A 16,493-nucleotide genomic window follows, 5' to 3' on the forward strand; every position below is an offset into this window, starting at 1 on the left:
TACAAGCATGCCACGCACACATACACACATGTTTGGACACACACACACTCTCATAGCTGACACCAATATCATCTGCATTCACAAAGCTTGTAAACTTCCTCCCTTCCTGTCTGTCCAGTAGAGTAGAAGGGCTGAGGAGACAGCCAATCAAACAGCAGCATACTGTATCTCTAAAAGGTGAATACATATCAACCCTTTTTTGATTCCAGGGTCCAAAGAGAGAGATAGAGAGTGTCAAAGGCATAACATGATAGAGCCTGAACAATTGGGTGGGACAATATAAATTCCGTCCTTCTAACCAACCTTAAGGGACCTGGTTTATCTTATCTTGATCTACAAGCCACTCTTGTAGATCAAGGCCTGTACAGCCACAAAGCTACAAGATCCAACTTGCTATCATACCATTTTATACTCCAGAGATATGTAGCCCCCAATTGGTAGTGACACGCCCCTTTTTGGGCCTGTGGCTCATGTACTATTATGGAGATGCAGATTTCATTTTCCAACAGGACACAGTGCCAAAGCTACCAGTAGCTGGTTTAGGGACCATGGTGTCCCTGTTCTTAAAGGGGAACTTGGCAACTATTTCAACGTAATAAACCCGTTTAGAAATCATTCGGATGGTTAAATGACCTGTTCCGGTGAAAATGGTGACTTTCCCCGCTGCGCCTAGCGTCCCCAGGTGGAAAACCAACCAGTTGCAACATTGAGACTACCATCCCGGAAAGAGAAGTGAGAAACAAGAAACTTGTTTTAAATCGTGTTTCTTACCTTGTAACATCCACATAGTTCTGCCAAACTTATGCTAACCGTTCGCTAGCTTGTAAACAAATCCATGTGCTTTATCGTTACCTTTTCCCACAGTTTGAAATAGCATAATGCACAATGTCTCCAGCAGAGGGGGAAATCCTGCCAAGTTTCCCTTTAAGATAACATAAGATAAGATAAGACTTTATTGATCCCACAGCTGGGAAATGTACTTGTCACAACAGCCCAGTAGTATACAAATAAAAGAGTAAGAGAAAGTTGTATACAGTATGCCCAGCATACAAGCACACCTATGTTGGCAGAGTGAACCAATACATATGGTGGAGAAAAAGAAAGCTTCACTTCACATGTACAGTGGAAAATGCACATATTAACTAGATGTACCGCATAGCGCCGCTCAGTCCTGTACATCCATTCCGTGAAAATAAATCACATTAATCAATTTGTCTCCATCTTCTACTCCATCCCCCACTCTTGAAACTTTTGTGTATGCTTGTTTGGCATGTGTGTTTGCGGGCCGCACAGAAAGTAGCCTACTGGCGCTGCAAAGGAGAATAGATTTGTAACACTTGCCAAAAAAATTGTAGCATTGTTAGATCCATGCGGTTTTCAACAACTATCAAGAAGAGAGGTCATGTCATGGATTTTTGTGAATGTTTCTTCTTCTACATATGCAAGAGTTTAGTTATCTAGTTCATATGATATTCAACGTTATTGTCAATGCACAAATTAAATACCAGTAGTCTAAAACAAAATGCAGTTTTACCCAGTGGTGCAAATAACTGACATGTCCAAAAGGGCCTTCATGAAATGCGTCTCTAGACTGTTCATACACATTTTAACGTTGAAGAGCTGCTGTCCGTTATTGTTCGTGCAAATATAGGCTGATTCATGTTCCCTTGCATTTTGCAACTGTGAGGTCCATGGTTAGTCGCCAGACCAAGCTCAATCTTTTAAGAAATCGAAAAAGAAATCGCCAGCAGATCAGGCTGGGTTCACCCAGCCTAGTCCATGGTAGGCACCCGATAGAAATATTGTTTTATTTTTTTCCAATTGAGATATTCCCCGGTTTCAGAGCTATTCTAAATGCAAAAATGCATAGTTATGACAAAACCGTATGGGGTAAGGATTGTCTCAAAATGATTTAAATATATATAAAAGGATATATATACATATACACACATTTATTAATATCCAAATACAAAATACAAATATAAAAATGTGACATATAAATAATTAAACAAATTTATATAAATAAACGTGTCTTTGTAAATATATTTTCGAGATTTGAAAATAAATATGCTTGACTTTGTATGTGGAATCTGCATTTGTAAATCTCCTTTTTGCTTTCATGTCGATGACGTAATTTTGAGACATTCCTACTGCAAAAGTGCCTGTGTGTGTGTGTGCGTGTGTATATGTGTGCACCACCATCTACAGGCCAATGAGTGTACAGTCACTAATGTACACATAACTTATTTTTTTAGACCTGCATTTCCAGTATTGGCGTTACGTAGTAGTTTGTCCACCAGATGGCGCATCGTTGCAATGAGACGTAATTTTGTTGGAAGTTAATCTAAAGTGGGTTGGAAAGACAATAGACACTTCCTACAAGGACAACACAGAGTTTACCGCAGAGAACATCTAATAATGATATGGATGATTAAGGATGATTTTCACATGAAATGTAAATCTCATTTCTTCTTGAAGCCGAAATAAATCTAAGAATGTTTATCGGACATGCTTGATTTTTACTGCAGGTACGTTAATCTTATACAAGCCTAGGACCGATAGCATTGGTTGAGTGATGGAGGCCAATTTGATTATTGGTGTATTTGTAGAAAACCATAAATGCGGTAACCAAGCAAATTGATATCAGCGCTGTAATTGTATCTTTCGACTGTCATCTCATTCTTTTCTGACCAGCCTACTAAGAGGTGCTAAGTGAGTTAGCCACAACGCGTTCGCTAACACGATGGTTTTCTAATGGAAAATATACCTGAAAGATAACCTGTCTATGAAGCATCCTAAACAGGCTGGGACATTTCTGCTTGCTAAATAGGTTTTTCTGCTGTCGATTCGGTCAAAGTCCTTGGTGGCCCTGTCAGTGCTTTGTAAAATGTTGCATTAAGACCACAAAAAGTCTCAAAAAGCATCTGAGCTAACGTTCATTTCCAAACACCGCTTCAATCCCCTATTTTCAAAGGTGTTTCAAGTAAGGAAGAGCATGGCTCAACGTAAAGTAACTAGGGCTGAGACGACGCAGGCTCATTGACTAGACTAGGCCCTACATAAATTTGTCAAAGTGAATCATTTGTGTCAACTCGTCACAATGCAGATTTCTTACCGCACCAGTGATGATCTACATCTCCATTAAAACCAAATGTTTTAGAGTGCACTTTGAGAGATGTATCCAGGGCAGGGCTGTACCTGTTGCACGTGCTACAAAAATCATTCTGTGTGATGGATGATTTACCAATGTTACGTCTGATACAGTTTTTCCTATGGCTATACACATGCGTGAGACTGAGATGCTTGTTTGTTTGTTTGAAGTGCGTGTTTAGGGTGTGAGAGGGGAATCGATGTGCTTTGATTCCAGCTTGGTAGTTGTAGTCTATGCGATTAAAAAGCATGTGTGTGTGTGAAGTATCCAAACAATGATAACACTTTCATTATGGCTGCTTTAGCCACAGACCTTCAGCTACTGTATAGTGGGTCCCATTTAGAAGTGTCCACTTCATTCTCGCTTTTGTGATTCACGCAGCTGCGTGAAATGTAGGCTATTACAACTTTTCGCCAAGAAGTGGCAGCTTAAGTCCGCTTGATACTGTAAGCCAGGGGTTTTCAACCAGTGGTCCGCGGTCCTCTTGTTGACTGTGAAGACATTGCTGGTGGTCCCTGACCATGGATTCAGTAGTTGCAATGTGGGAATCAGTATTTTTCCACGAACAATAACGGACACAGCTCCTAACTTGGCCTGTTAAAATGTGAACAGTCTAGCGACGCATTTCATGAAGGCCCTTTTGGACATGTCAGTTATTTGTACCACTGGTTGTAAAAGATGTAAAACTGCATTTCGTTTTAGACTATTGGTATTTAATTTGTTCACTGACAATAAAGTTGAATATCATGTGAACTAAAGATGACTAAAATTATGTAGAAGAAGAAACACAAAATCCATGACGTGACCTCTCTTCTTGATAGCTGTTGAAAACTGCATGAAAATGACGGATTGTTTTGTTTGTAAATAAATAAATAAAAGTAAAACTGATAACTTCTGCTTTCCCCAAATACAATGTAGCCTACAGGTGTACATGACCTTTCATCAGTCCAGTTGCTATGGATGAACTGTGATGAACTGCACTACTTGTGATTGTTTAGAGATTTTAAAGGTTTTATAACAATGCTACACATTTTTTGGCTAGTGCTACAAATCTATTCACCTTTGCAGCACCAGTAGGCTACTTGCTGTGAGGCCCGCACACACACACACAGGCATGCCAAACAAGCATACACAAAAGTTTCAAGAGTGGGGGATGGAGTAGAAGATTAATACAAATTGATTAGTGAGATTTATGTTTGCGGAAGGTATGTACAGTACTGAGCGGCGGTCATATTTTGTACCACTATGCGGTACATCTAGTTCTCTTTCTGTCCCTCTCAGAAAACACACTACCCCAACAGACTACACCATAAAAAATAGCTGACGCCACGACTGTGTCATAAAAGGTCCTTAATAATGACCTGCACACACCAAAAGACCTCAGTCTTCTCAGCAAGTGGAGACGACAGTGAGAGCAGTGCTCAGCCACTTCCCCCGCCCACATTTTTCCTACTGGTCGGGGATCGAACCAGCAACCCTTCGGTTACAATCCCGAAGCCCCAACCAGTAGGCCATGGCTGCCCCAAATACCCACTGTTTGGATTCAAGCCACAGGCCTCCTTGTGTTGACTATGTATTTGTCCACCTGCATGGTCTTCAAGGCCTTGTTACCAGGGATGGTGTTAGTAAGATCCAAGAGTTTCACAAATAATCACTGTCTGTGTGGCAGGATGGACTGGGATGGACTCCAGCCATCCCCCTTCCCATTTGGTTATGGTTGGCTCTCTTCTTTTCTATCGAGTTCGTGGTTAGCTCACAGTATGTCTTTGGTGGCCAATCATGTCACGAGGGAGATGTTATAGCTCGAACATACCCTTAGGGCAGCACGCAACGCCAGAAGCTCAAATTGTTTGGGTTCACCTGATTTCCGGCTGTGTCGCATAACTCTCTGCTGTGTCGTGGCTACCAGGAGAGTTTCAATTGCATGGGAGGGACGGGGAGGGAGTAGCGAGCTAACTCTTTGTTTTGTTTGAACGTCAACAGAAGTGACGTTACCCCGACATCGCTGATACAACCTTTAACAACCGTGTGTGAGATCTTCTCAGCAGCTAACACGCACACCTGCACAGTACGTAGGGCCCCCACAGCCCACAAGGTGACATATGATTTACTTGACGTGTCAATGGGCAATAGAAAAAACGGTAGGCGCAAATGAAAGCTAACAAATAAAGCTAACAATTTTGTTTTTTTGCTGCCCTCCCAGAAGATATTATAGCCCATATGAGGGTCTGCCACTGACTACCACACACATTCACTCACAAACACACACACTAATATCTGCAACACAATTTCACTTAATTAAGAATGTACTCTCCACCACAACATTTTGAACTGTTTATTTTGTTTAGTCAGTGTTTAGCTTCAATTTTCATTTTCATTTTAACTCTTAAAAATGTAATTTTCATTTTAACTCTTAAAAAATGGCCTTAATAAGGAAAGCAAGTATTATCTAAAGCCATAGTCCACTTCTCAGTGGCAGTACTGTAGGAGGCAGTCTATCCATCATCACAGACTAATGTTGACTTGTCTGGGTTTTGTGAGGACCAACAAGAGGCTTACCTGAGATCAGGTGCAGGGCGAGGGTTAGGATGAGGAGTGGCATGTTTGTTTTAAGCCTGTCTGTATCTGTCTGTATTTGAGACTGCCTTTGTGAGAGTGCTTGAGAAGGTGTGTGTGTGCCCTTGTTCTTTATCTATAAATACAGAAAGTGGTCAGCTGGTATACCCATTGCTTCATTAAACTGAATAGAAGGTGTGAAAACCTCACAGGCCTGCATTTGTGACTACATAGGCAGAACATCCTGTTATTGCAGCCAATCTGAGGTCAAAACCTGCACCGTGCCTTTCAGACATGCAGACTACCACACTTGATGTTGTTTTGGTCTACTATATCACATACTTTACATCACCATTAGCAAGCACAAACACACATACTCACACTCACACACATACACACAGTTTACAAATGTTAACTACATCAGGGGCGCCTGCAGGAATTAATGCTATGGTACGCACACCCATTACTGACCCCGAAAAAAAAACATTTCACGCGTGGACAATATTTGTCCATTTCCCGGTTTTAGGTCCGTGGTCAACAAAAAAGTAGCATAGCAACATTCACATGCAATAATACAACAACGTCTTCAATGACCTATTCATTTGGACAACTTGATACAGCCCTATACAGGCTAAAGTTACCTTTAGTTTTGTTTTAGCTTACCGTGACGTCTGGCTTTAAACAGCTGTCTAATGCAGTCTGACAACGTTCTTGCCTACCTTGTTCTTGCCCATCTGGAATAACTCCTCTAGCTTTGCTGCATCCATCCTTTCTGTTTTCGTTGTTTAAACTTGTGATATCCATGATGAGTATTGAGTTAGTGAATTAACTCAACAATGTGTGCTGATAACCATATATAGATAGCCGAGTAAAAGAAAACAACAAGTAGCCTAGTTGCGTGCCTGCATGCGTATTTTCTCTTCCTACTCAAACAAAATGTGTGCGCGTTAATTTTGATAAGGTATTCACTAACTTCAATAGAAAATTGTAAATTGTAGCCTGATGGCATGCAGCTAATGGGAGATACTGTCCTAGTTGGGAAGGTATGGTGGGCCAATTTGGTGTGAATACACACACACACACATTTTCTCTTGGTGTTGAGTAGCCTGATGGTACGCACAGTGCGTACGGACGTACACCTGCAGGCGCGCCTGAACTACATCATTGTTTAGTTTTATATTTTAATGTTAAGCATTTTCCTCAATGTAACAGTCATCAGAAAGGAAACACATTTGGGTTGAGAGGGTATGTGAGACGAGGGTACAAATGAGCTCGGCTAGGTCTGGCTTTGCAGTGACATCATGGTCACAACAAGGTCTGCTCACACCCTCCGCTTCCTGTGTACTTCAAGGGTAGTGTGTGGGTGTGCTGCCTTTTTCTATTTATGATGTGTTGCAAATTATCAAGATATAAATGAGAGGAGGGAGGGGGAGAGAGAGAGAGAGAGGCCAGTTTCACAGTATCAGAGTACAGGCCAGTCATTCTGTTTCCTCTCTCACACAGAGAGGGGGGAGAGAGAGAGAGAGGCCAGTTTCACAGTATCAGAGTACAGGCCAGTCGTTCTGTTTCCTCTCTCACACAGAGAGGGGGTAGAGAGAGAGAGAGAGAGAGGCCAGTTTCACAGTATCAGAGTACAGGCCAGTCGTTTTGTTTCCTCTCTCACACAGAGAGGGGGAAGAACGTGTGGGGGAGGGGAGGGGGCTGTTACCGATTAATCTTTTTTTTTCAGAATCAACCCCTCTCTGAGAAGCTTTGAAGAAAGCTAAATGAAAAAAGTGAAGTTTGTGAATACAAGGAAGACAGGACAACAAGATGAAGGCAAATTTGTCTTTGTATCATATAATTAATGTTTTAAAAAGACAATGTGTCACTGACAATGCATCACCTTCAGTACTTTATACAAGGATACAAGGAAGTTTATTGTCACATGCATATAGTTATTGGAAGTAAGAAATGCAGTGTAATTATGTCTGGTGTCAGCCTATTTGTGCATTTATGGGGGGACTTTTGCATTCAACTGTGCAAATAATGTCAAGTATTGCATAGACAAAATACATTTCCAAACTTCCTTATTTGGTACAGACAGGGGAAGTCTAGTGAGTTACAACAGAAGTCAAATGGCAGGGTGTACTGTACCAACACAAGTTCTGGCTTATCTGCTGCTGATGTCAACTGAGGACTTAGAGGAGTTTGATCTGAAGAAATACCTCAGATCAGAAGGACTCCACCACGACAAACGATCAGGAAGCGGTTCTTCTTCCTACTCGGATACTAGGATCAAACACATGAAGTTGTATCTCCAAAGACATTTTGTGCAACAGTTTTGACTCGAGTTTTAGCCAGGTTTTAGCACTGTAAAGTTGAATATGGAGCATAGGGAGGGAAAGTAATCTCATCGCCATCTAGTGGTTGCGTTCCTAGAGTTTAGCGGAGTGCATGGGATTTTTTTTTTTTTGAAAAATATATCTCGGTGCACAGTGGGATCTTAATTTAATGCCTTCCATATGTTAGGCACTGGGGTCACCTCTATTGCTTCAAGTGGTCATACCTTATTTTTAGGATCAGTTGAATTGTTTTGAGTTTTTGTCGTAACACGGTGATAAGGAACTACAGCTGCATGTGGCGTCACATGTTTGGTAAGCAATCTCTAACTGATCAATACGCAATTTGCTTAACTGGCTTAACATATTTTTGTAATAACGGAACGTGATGTAAACCGCGTGGTGATAACCTTTGTCAGGATAACTGGTGTTGTGCTTCTACTCACATGAAGAGCTAGCTGTAAGTGTTAAGTGTCAATGCTAACCAGGCTAATAAACAAACCATGCTACCGTGAGTAACGTTGAAGGGTAAAGTCACGTGACTTCTTTTGTAGTTCGTTTATGAAACAAAAGGAGCAATTTCGATTTTCTTAAATAAGGCAAAATAGGGTCTGACATGAGAATATTATTACTGTATAGACAATGAAAAATATTTTTGGTGGATAAATTGGCTTCACAATATTTTTTTTAAAATAGGTCTATGGGACTTAACATTGGAGCTGCTCTTCGATAGGAACGCAACCACTTGGGGCGCTGGTTTTCACTTTCCCTCCCTATAGCACAGGCAGAATCGGATGAGGACGCACTGGAGGAAGCGTCACAGTACTGTTAGCCAATCAGAGGTGAATTCATTAGCATGTCATTAATATTCATGACTAGAGGCAAAATCCAGTCGTTCCTCCCCGCCCACCTTCCCCACCAAACTAGAACAGCATGAAACAATAATAATAATAATAATAATAAAGCTTTATTTGTATAGCACCTTTCATACACAGAATGCAGCTCAAAGTGCTTTACATTTGAAGCATGTAACACAATAATAGTCAGTCAGTCATTATCAATCACTTTTCTTTGCTGTTTATGTTATACTCAGCAACATATCAAAAATATAGAAAATGACGTCATAAGACTGGCAGCCTTAACCCTCTTACCCCCCACAAGCACGCCATATGGCAACTGTGGCAAGGAAAAACTCCCATATTCCAGGAAGAAACCTTGAGCAGAACCTGACTTAATAGGGGGAGCCCATCTGCTTCTGGCTGGCTGCGCCCTCCAATAGTAGCAGATGTAGAATAATCTGAAAATGTAGTCTACAGGATAAGATGAGTTAACTAAAAGCTTTCCTGTACAGGTATGTTTTCAGATCTTTTTAAAATATTTACTGAACTCGCATGCTTGATGTACAGAGGCAGGGTGTTCCATAGTTTGGGGCATAATGGATAAACGCAGCTTCTCCACTTTGTTTGTGGAGCACTTTTGGGTACGATTAAAAGATTAGAATTGGATGATCTAAGTTTCCTTTGTGGTTGATAAGATATTAAAAGCTCAGAGATATATGAAGGTGCTATGCCATTCAGAGCTTTGTAAGTAATTAACATAACCTTAAAATCAATTCTATAGGAAATAGGGAGCCAGTGCAGTTCAGCCAACACAGGGGTGATGTGTTCTCTCTTCTTAGTCTTAGTTAAAAAAAAGTCTAGCCGCAGAGTTCTGTATGAGTGCCAATTTCTTTAGATGTTTTTGGGAAGACCAGTGAAAAGTGCATTGCAGTAGTCTAACCTGCTAGTGATAAAGCGTGAATTAGTTTTTCTGCATCTTGTTGAGTTAAAAAGGGCGACTTTGGCAATGTTTCTCAAGTGGAAATAGGCTGTCTGAGTAACTTTACTGATATGGGGCTTAAAACTTAACTCTGCATCTAAGATGACACCGAGGCTTGTTACTTTTGGTTTGACCTGGTGTGCCAAGTTCCCCAGATTACTAAGAATAATATCTCGCTTTAGTTTTGGTCCAACCAGAAGTACCTCTGTTTTGTCATCATTTAGTTTCAAAAGTTTTTGCTCATCCACTGATTAATGGAGGTTAGGCATGCAGTGAGGGAGCAAAGGCCATCTGGGTTAGTTGGCTCCACAGAAAGATACAATTGGGTATCATTCATGTAGCTGTGGAAGTTTACATTATGCTGACTTATGGCGTTTCCCAATGGAAGCATATATAGAGAAAATAGCAGGGGACCAAGGCAGCTCCCTGGGCCACACCAAAAAAGGCAAGTCATGTTTTTCAGATACATGATCTCCTAGACTGATATAAAAATCTCTGCCAGTAATGTAGGTTTGAAACCAGTTTAGAGCATTATCAGAGAGACCCACCCATGCAAAGGCGGTGAATTAGGATGCTATGATCAATGGTGTCAAATGCCGCACTCAAATCCAGAAGAATAAGGATTGAGACTTTGTTTGAGTCGGTAGCTAGTCTGAGATCATTGACTATCTTTACTAGAGCCGTTTCTGTGCTGTGATTTGATCTAAAACCTGATTGGAATTTTTCAAGGATACTGTTTTCGTTGAGGAAGGTATTTAACTGATTGCAAACAACTTTTTCAAGTACTTTGCTCAAAAACGATAGATTTGATATAGGCCTGTAGTTGCTCAGATTGGTATGGTCAAGATTTGACTTTTTAAGTAAAGGTTTCACAACAGCGGTTTTAAAAGCAGTTGGAAATATACCTGTTTCTAATGAGGTATTTATTACCTTGAGAAAAAAGGAGCTAAGCCATCATATACTTTTTTTGAGGAATGTAGTAGGGATTGGATCTAAAACACATGTTGAGGAGCCGGTTTGAGTTATAATTTTACCAAGCTCAGATTGAGTAATAGTGCTAAAGGACCTTAATTTTGGGGGCTGTTTTGGGTGTACTATCAAACATATTACTTGTGTTACCAATAGCCTCCCTTATAGAAATGACTTTGTTTTTGAAGAAGTCTGCAAATTCTTTGCATCTTAGAGAGGATGCCTGACTGAGTGTATCAAAAGGTGTTTGATGCAATAGCCTATCAATGGTAGAGAACAACACCCTAGAGTTTCCACTGTTTTCAGCAATTACCTTAGAGAAGTGGTTCCTCCTCTCATTCGAATAGCTCTATTATAATTTGCAATTTTTCTTTTTAGAATAGCACGGTGAACCTGTAACTTAGTTTTTCTCCATGTTCTCTCAGCTTTCCTACATGATCTTTTTAGATCATGGATTTTTCTGTTCATCCAAGGTGTCAGTTTGCTACAGGGCCTTTTTTTAGTCTTTAAGGGTGCCACTCTGTCAAGCAGAGCCTAATTCACGATTAAGAGCCTCTACCATTTGATCAATGGGATGATGTAAAATATCTAAATTTATGGAGTCTATAAGAGCTATGAACTGCTGTTCTGCTCTAATGTCCAAGAGTCGCGATTTGATTGCAATTTCGGGATGAATTTTTGGAGTATGTAGTACAATATTAAAAAGATACACAATGATGATCAGACATATTTATATCATTTACTGATAAGTCTGTGACTTCTATCCCTCTGGAAATGACTAGATCGAGGGTGTTGCCAAGGTTGTGGGTGGGTCCTGTAACATGCTGCTTTAGCTCTAAACTGTCCAACACATTAAGGAACTTACTGGCTTTAGCATCAGTTGTCTTATTGACATGAATATTGAAGTCGCCATTTACAATTATCGATCATAGCTAGTGATGATGAGCGACATAAGTTCAGAAAACTGGTCGAGAAAGCCAGTCCATAGTTTAGGAGGGCGGTATAAGGTTAATAGAAGTACAGCTGGGTCAGCCTTCAGAGTGAGGGCAATATACTCAAAGGAAGCGAATTAGCCAAAGTTGACTCGTGTGCAACTATATTTGTTTGAGAGAATGGAGGCAATTCCACCACCTCGTTTGCCTTGTCTAATTGAGTGGGAAGAAATTATAATTTGGGGACAAGTCTCAACAAGAACAGCTTCGCTGTCTGAAGTCAGCCAGGTTTCAACAAGAAACAGAAAATCCAATTTTTTTCACTAATAAAATCATTGATTGCAAAGGTTTTGGTAGTAAGTGCACCTATATTTAGTAAACCCATGTTAGCTGAAAATGCCTCTGGCTTTTTGAGGAATATGCTGAGGTATGGAAAGAATATTTGTTAGGTTTCTAGTTTTAAATTTGTCTTTTCTTTTTACTATCGTTGGGTAGAAATCAACGTTGAATAGAACTATAAGCATAAGTCATGCTATTGCATGACACAGCTTGATCTATGGTAGTAGTATTGTATGTTACCCTGCAGAAAACATTCTCAGACTCATCCACATGTATAATGCCATTCGAATCAATACCTGGGGGGCGTGAATCTGTAATATTTTCTACAGACGCAGGACAGCATTTTTTTCACCAATACCGGCTCACAGGGCATCCATCAATACTACAGACCACTGCAAAATTAATGAAAAAACGATGAGATGAGACCTTTAAGAATTTCATTACTTATAATTAATTTTAAAAGTACATGACAATAAAATTACTTGAACTACTTGAACTTGATAGTTGTGCTGCTGCATCAACGGTGCAGGTGAAGGGGGCACTGAGCAAAACTAAATCTTAATGTCATTACAGGGAACTGTATATGTGCTATACCGAACGTAAATGTGTAAAACACCTTCATTAATTTCTTCATATTTTATTTCTAGGCGAGCTGACTCACTATTCTAGGCTGTATAGTGTTTGTGTTGGTGTTTCTGTCCTGAAAATTGGCATGGGGATACTTTAATGGATGGACTTTAAGGGATGGAGCAACTTTGTCTATCCACATCTACAGAGGTCTCTTGATTTAATATAGGCCTATGTGTTCACTACAGTATGAACTTATGGTACTTTCAGATAGGAAATGTGCTAGCCGCATGATCAGTGGAAAATAGTAGTTGTTACTGCGGACGAAGTTCGGAGGATTTGCTGAGTGGTGCTGCGTGTGCTGTACTTTACTCTGTGCTGCGGCAAACCGATGTTGTGGCAAGCAAGCCAATAGAAAACTAGATGTACCGCAGAGCGGTACAAAATATGACCGCCACCCAGTCCAGCACATTTTTTCCACAAAAATAAATCACGCTGAAAGGCCTATATGATTCTAACTGTCTCACTAAATTGCATTATCCACACTCAATTCTCACTGGTATCTGCTAGACAACAAGTACCAAAACATGATTAGTTCATAGATTTCACATGTAAAATTGATTTTATACAACCCCACCCCCATCTTGCCTGTTCATAATTGTGAATGTTTATGTGTGTGGGTGTGTGTGTGCGTGCTTGTGTGTTTGCCTGCGTTTGTGTATTTGTCCATGTGTATGCATGCGTACATATGTTTACTGTGTGAGTACTGTATGTGTCATACGTATGATTACTGTGAATGTATGTGTGTGCGTGTGTATCTGTTTATGCACATGTGTGCACATGGAATGGGTTAACCCTTTAGGCGCCAGAGGGTTTTTTCCGAAACGATCAATTTTGACATCTTCATTTCAAAAGGCTATATCTTAAAAGTGATAAGAGATAGAGACTTTCTGTAAATTAGAGAAATATTAAGGATGACCCAATGTTTATGTAGAGATTAAATGTTTATATCTAATTTGCATATTATGACGTCATATGGTGGTGGCCATCTTGGATTATAGAATTTTCATGAAAAGTCGCATGTTTGAATGATAAAATGCACCACTTCTTTCCCCCCAAAATGTCCCTCACCTTCTGTATACTATATTGTACAATACTGAATGCTCAGGTAAATAGTAAGTAGTGAACAAACTGTGTAAATCATTACTAATAAATGGCAGAAACAAACCAAATGCATGTAGCGGTAGACTGGCCTTTTGCTGTAGAGATTTTCCATTTACTACATACAGTAGGCACTCTGATTCCATGTATGGGGCACATATATATTATTCAGATGACACACAAACACAAGTAGACAAGACCTGTTTAGTTCAAAAGCTCATTTGCCACGGCAAGGCACAGATCAGGAGTGAGATGACGAGACAAGACAAGACAATGTTAGTATTTGTTTTCTTTTTGTTGTTTTTTTGTTTTTTTTTCTTAGCTGACAAAGACACACACATCACAAGGACATGAACACACAAAAAGGAACACATAGTGTATGTCCTAAATGATCAGGGAAATAGATAGCAAATAGTGTAACAGCAACAGTGTAAATCATTACTAATAAATGGCTGAAATTTTGTTTTTTTATGTAGCAGGCCTTTTGCTGTAGAGATAATGACTCCCTATCCCTATCCATACAGGGCGGCATTCCCATCATCTTGTGATAGACTTTGCATGACCTAATGTGTGTGTGTGTGTGTGTGTGGGAGAGGGAGAGAGCATGTCACCACCTCCACCATGCGACAGATCTGCCTCAAGCGCCAGTGGAGAGAATTTGCAGCTTTCGGACTAGGCCTACTGTCATTCTCATTGCGACTCCCCACACTGCCACTCACGTTTCCCCCTAACTGTCCTATGAGCACTTGACCTCATCTAACATACCCAGTGGCATTAGACAAAGGGTCCACCACGTTACTGTCGCTGATTGTGGAGCCCTTTTGGCGTTCAGAAGACAGAAGCTAAGCGCTATGACATTAGGCTACCTCCAGCCTCGTTCGGCCACACCACTAACACCCTGCTAACTTCCCGATGAACACTCCGAACCCGTGAAACATTATTCCACCAGTGACATTGGGCAAGCGATTCAGCGTTTGTGCTTGGTGTAAGCTAAACTATTGAGTAAACTCTCACTTTGTCCAGCTGCATCATTGCAAGGCAGGGGCGCATCTGAAGCCTCACTAAACGAATCACCGTCATTTTCTGAAGGCAGATATTCCCCTTCAGAATCAGCGTCCCATGAATAGAAGACCCAACACTTCATTTCAGGTAAACTTTTTTTTTGATGCCATTAGGCGATAATCTAATGCAAATACTTGCTGGCGTTGACAATATCGGCTCTGATAAAATAGCTCACGCACACTAGCTCGGTATTGCACACACTGATTCACTGCAGCTGTAGCGCGAAAGTTTTGTTTAAAGCATGAATTTTTTCGACTTCGGGGATGGCGTATGACATGTCTGCCATCTATTGGAGTGGAGGTCGAAGCGAAATATGACACCCTATTTATAAATCGGCCGTTTTATTCAGTACGCATCTTGTCGACTAAAAGTCGACTGTGGCACCCTAGAGGGTTAACATGACCCCTGGAGGCAAACATCTGAAAAAAATTGGTCATCCTAGGCCTTACTGTCCTCAAGATATTCACAGAAAACTGTGTCTGCCCTACCCTCCTTTCGGGGTCCAGTACAGCGGGGGGCTACAGATCAAAATGAAAACGATGGTTCCATGCTATCCATGTGGGGTTACATGCCCACCAAGTTTCGATGTACCCGGTCTTTCAGTGTCCGGAATCCTTGTTGGTGTAATCACGGATTCGCTAAATGTACACATAAATTATTTTATTGTAAGGCCTCCCATGAACGAAAGTTCACAAAACTTGGCATGCATTCGGAGGGTGTCATAATGATCCTACACTTTCAATTTCGTGCAGTTTTGACCATGTCAGCCAGAGATATTGTGATGAAAACACCTCATTTTTTGCTTTTTAATTTTTAACTAGGTGGCGCTATACATGAAATAAGTGGTAATGGGATAGGTTGACATGCCCCCTTAAGACCAACATACAAAAAAAGTGGACCTCCTAGGCCCTACGGTTCTCGAGATATTCACAGAAAACTGTCTAAGGCCACCTACAGGCCAGTTGGTGTATAGTAACATAAATTAATTTATTGTGTGGCCCCCATGAACGGAATTCCACCTAAACTTGGCGTGCATTCAGAGGGTGTCATAATGATCCTACACTTCCAATTTCGTGCAGTTTTGACTATGTTAGGTCACAGATACCTGCGATTACAACACCTCATTTTTACTTTTTTGTGTTTAACTAGGTGGCGCTATACATGAAATGAGTGGTTATGGAATGGGTTGACGGTTCTCGAGATATTAACAGAAAACTGTGTCTGCCCTACCCTCCTTTGGGGGGGTGCAGTCCAGCGGGGGGGCTACAGATCAAAACGAAAAACGATGGTTCCATGCTATCCATATGGGGTTACATGCCCACCAAGTTTCCTCTACCCCGATCTTTCAGTGTCCCGGGAATCCTTGACGGAAATTTGGTCATGCGAAAAAAAAAAAAAAAAAAAAAGCTTCGCTGCGCGGCGGTCATAATAAGGTATGAGCAGACAGCAGTGCTGTTAATATTGTATACGCCTTTACTGTAGTCTGAATCACTGTGGAGGTGCCTCTCCAAGTTAAAACGTGAAGAAGTCACAAATGCACATGTCCACATCGCCAGTCAAGAGTTACTGCTATTCTCTGCCACTGCTATTCTCCTTGGGCTTCCCTCAGTGACGGCA

The sequence above is a fragment of the Alosa alosa genome, chromosome 7 (assembly GCF_017589495.1).
Source record: "Alosa alosa isolate M-15738 ecotype Scorff River chromosome 7, AALO_Geno_1.1, whole genome shotgun sequence".
NCBI classification, from domain to species: Eukaryota; Metazoa; Chordata; class Actinopteri; order Clupeiformes; family Clupeidae; genus Alosa; species Alosa alosa.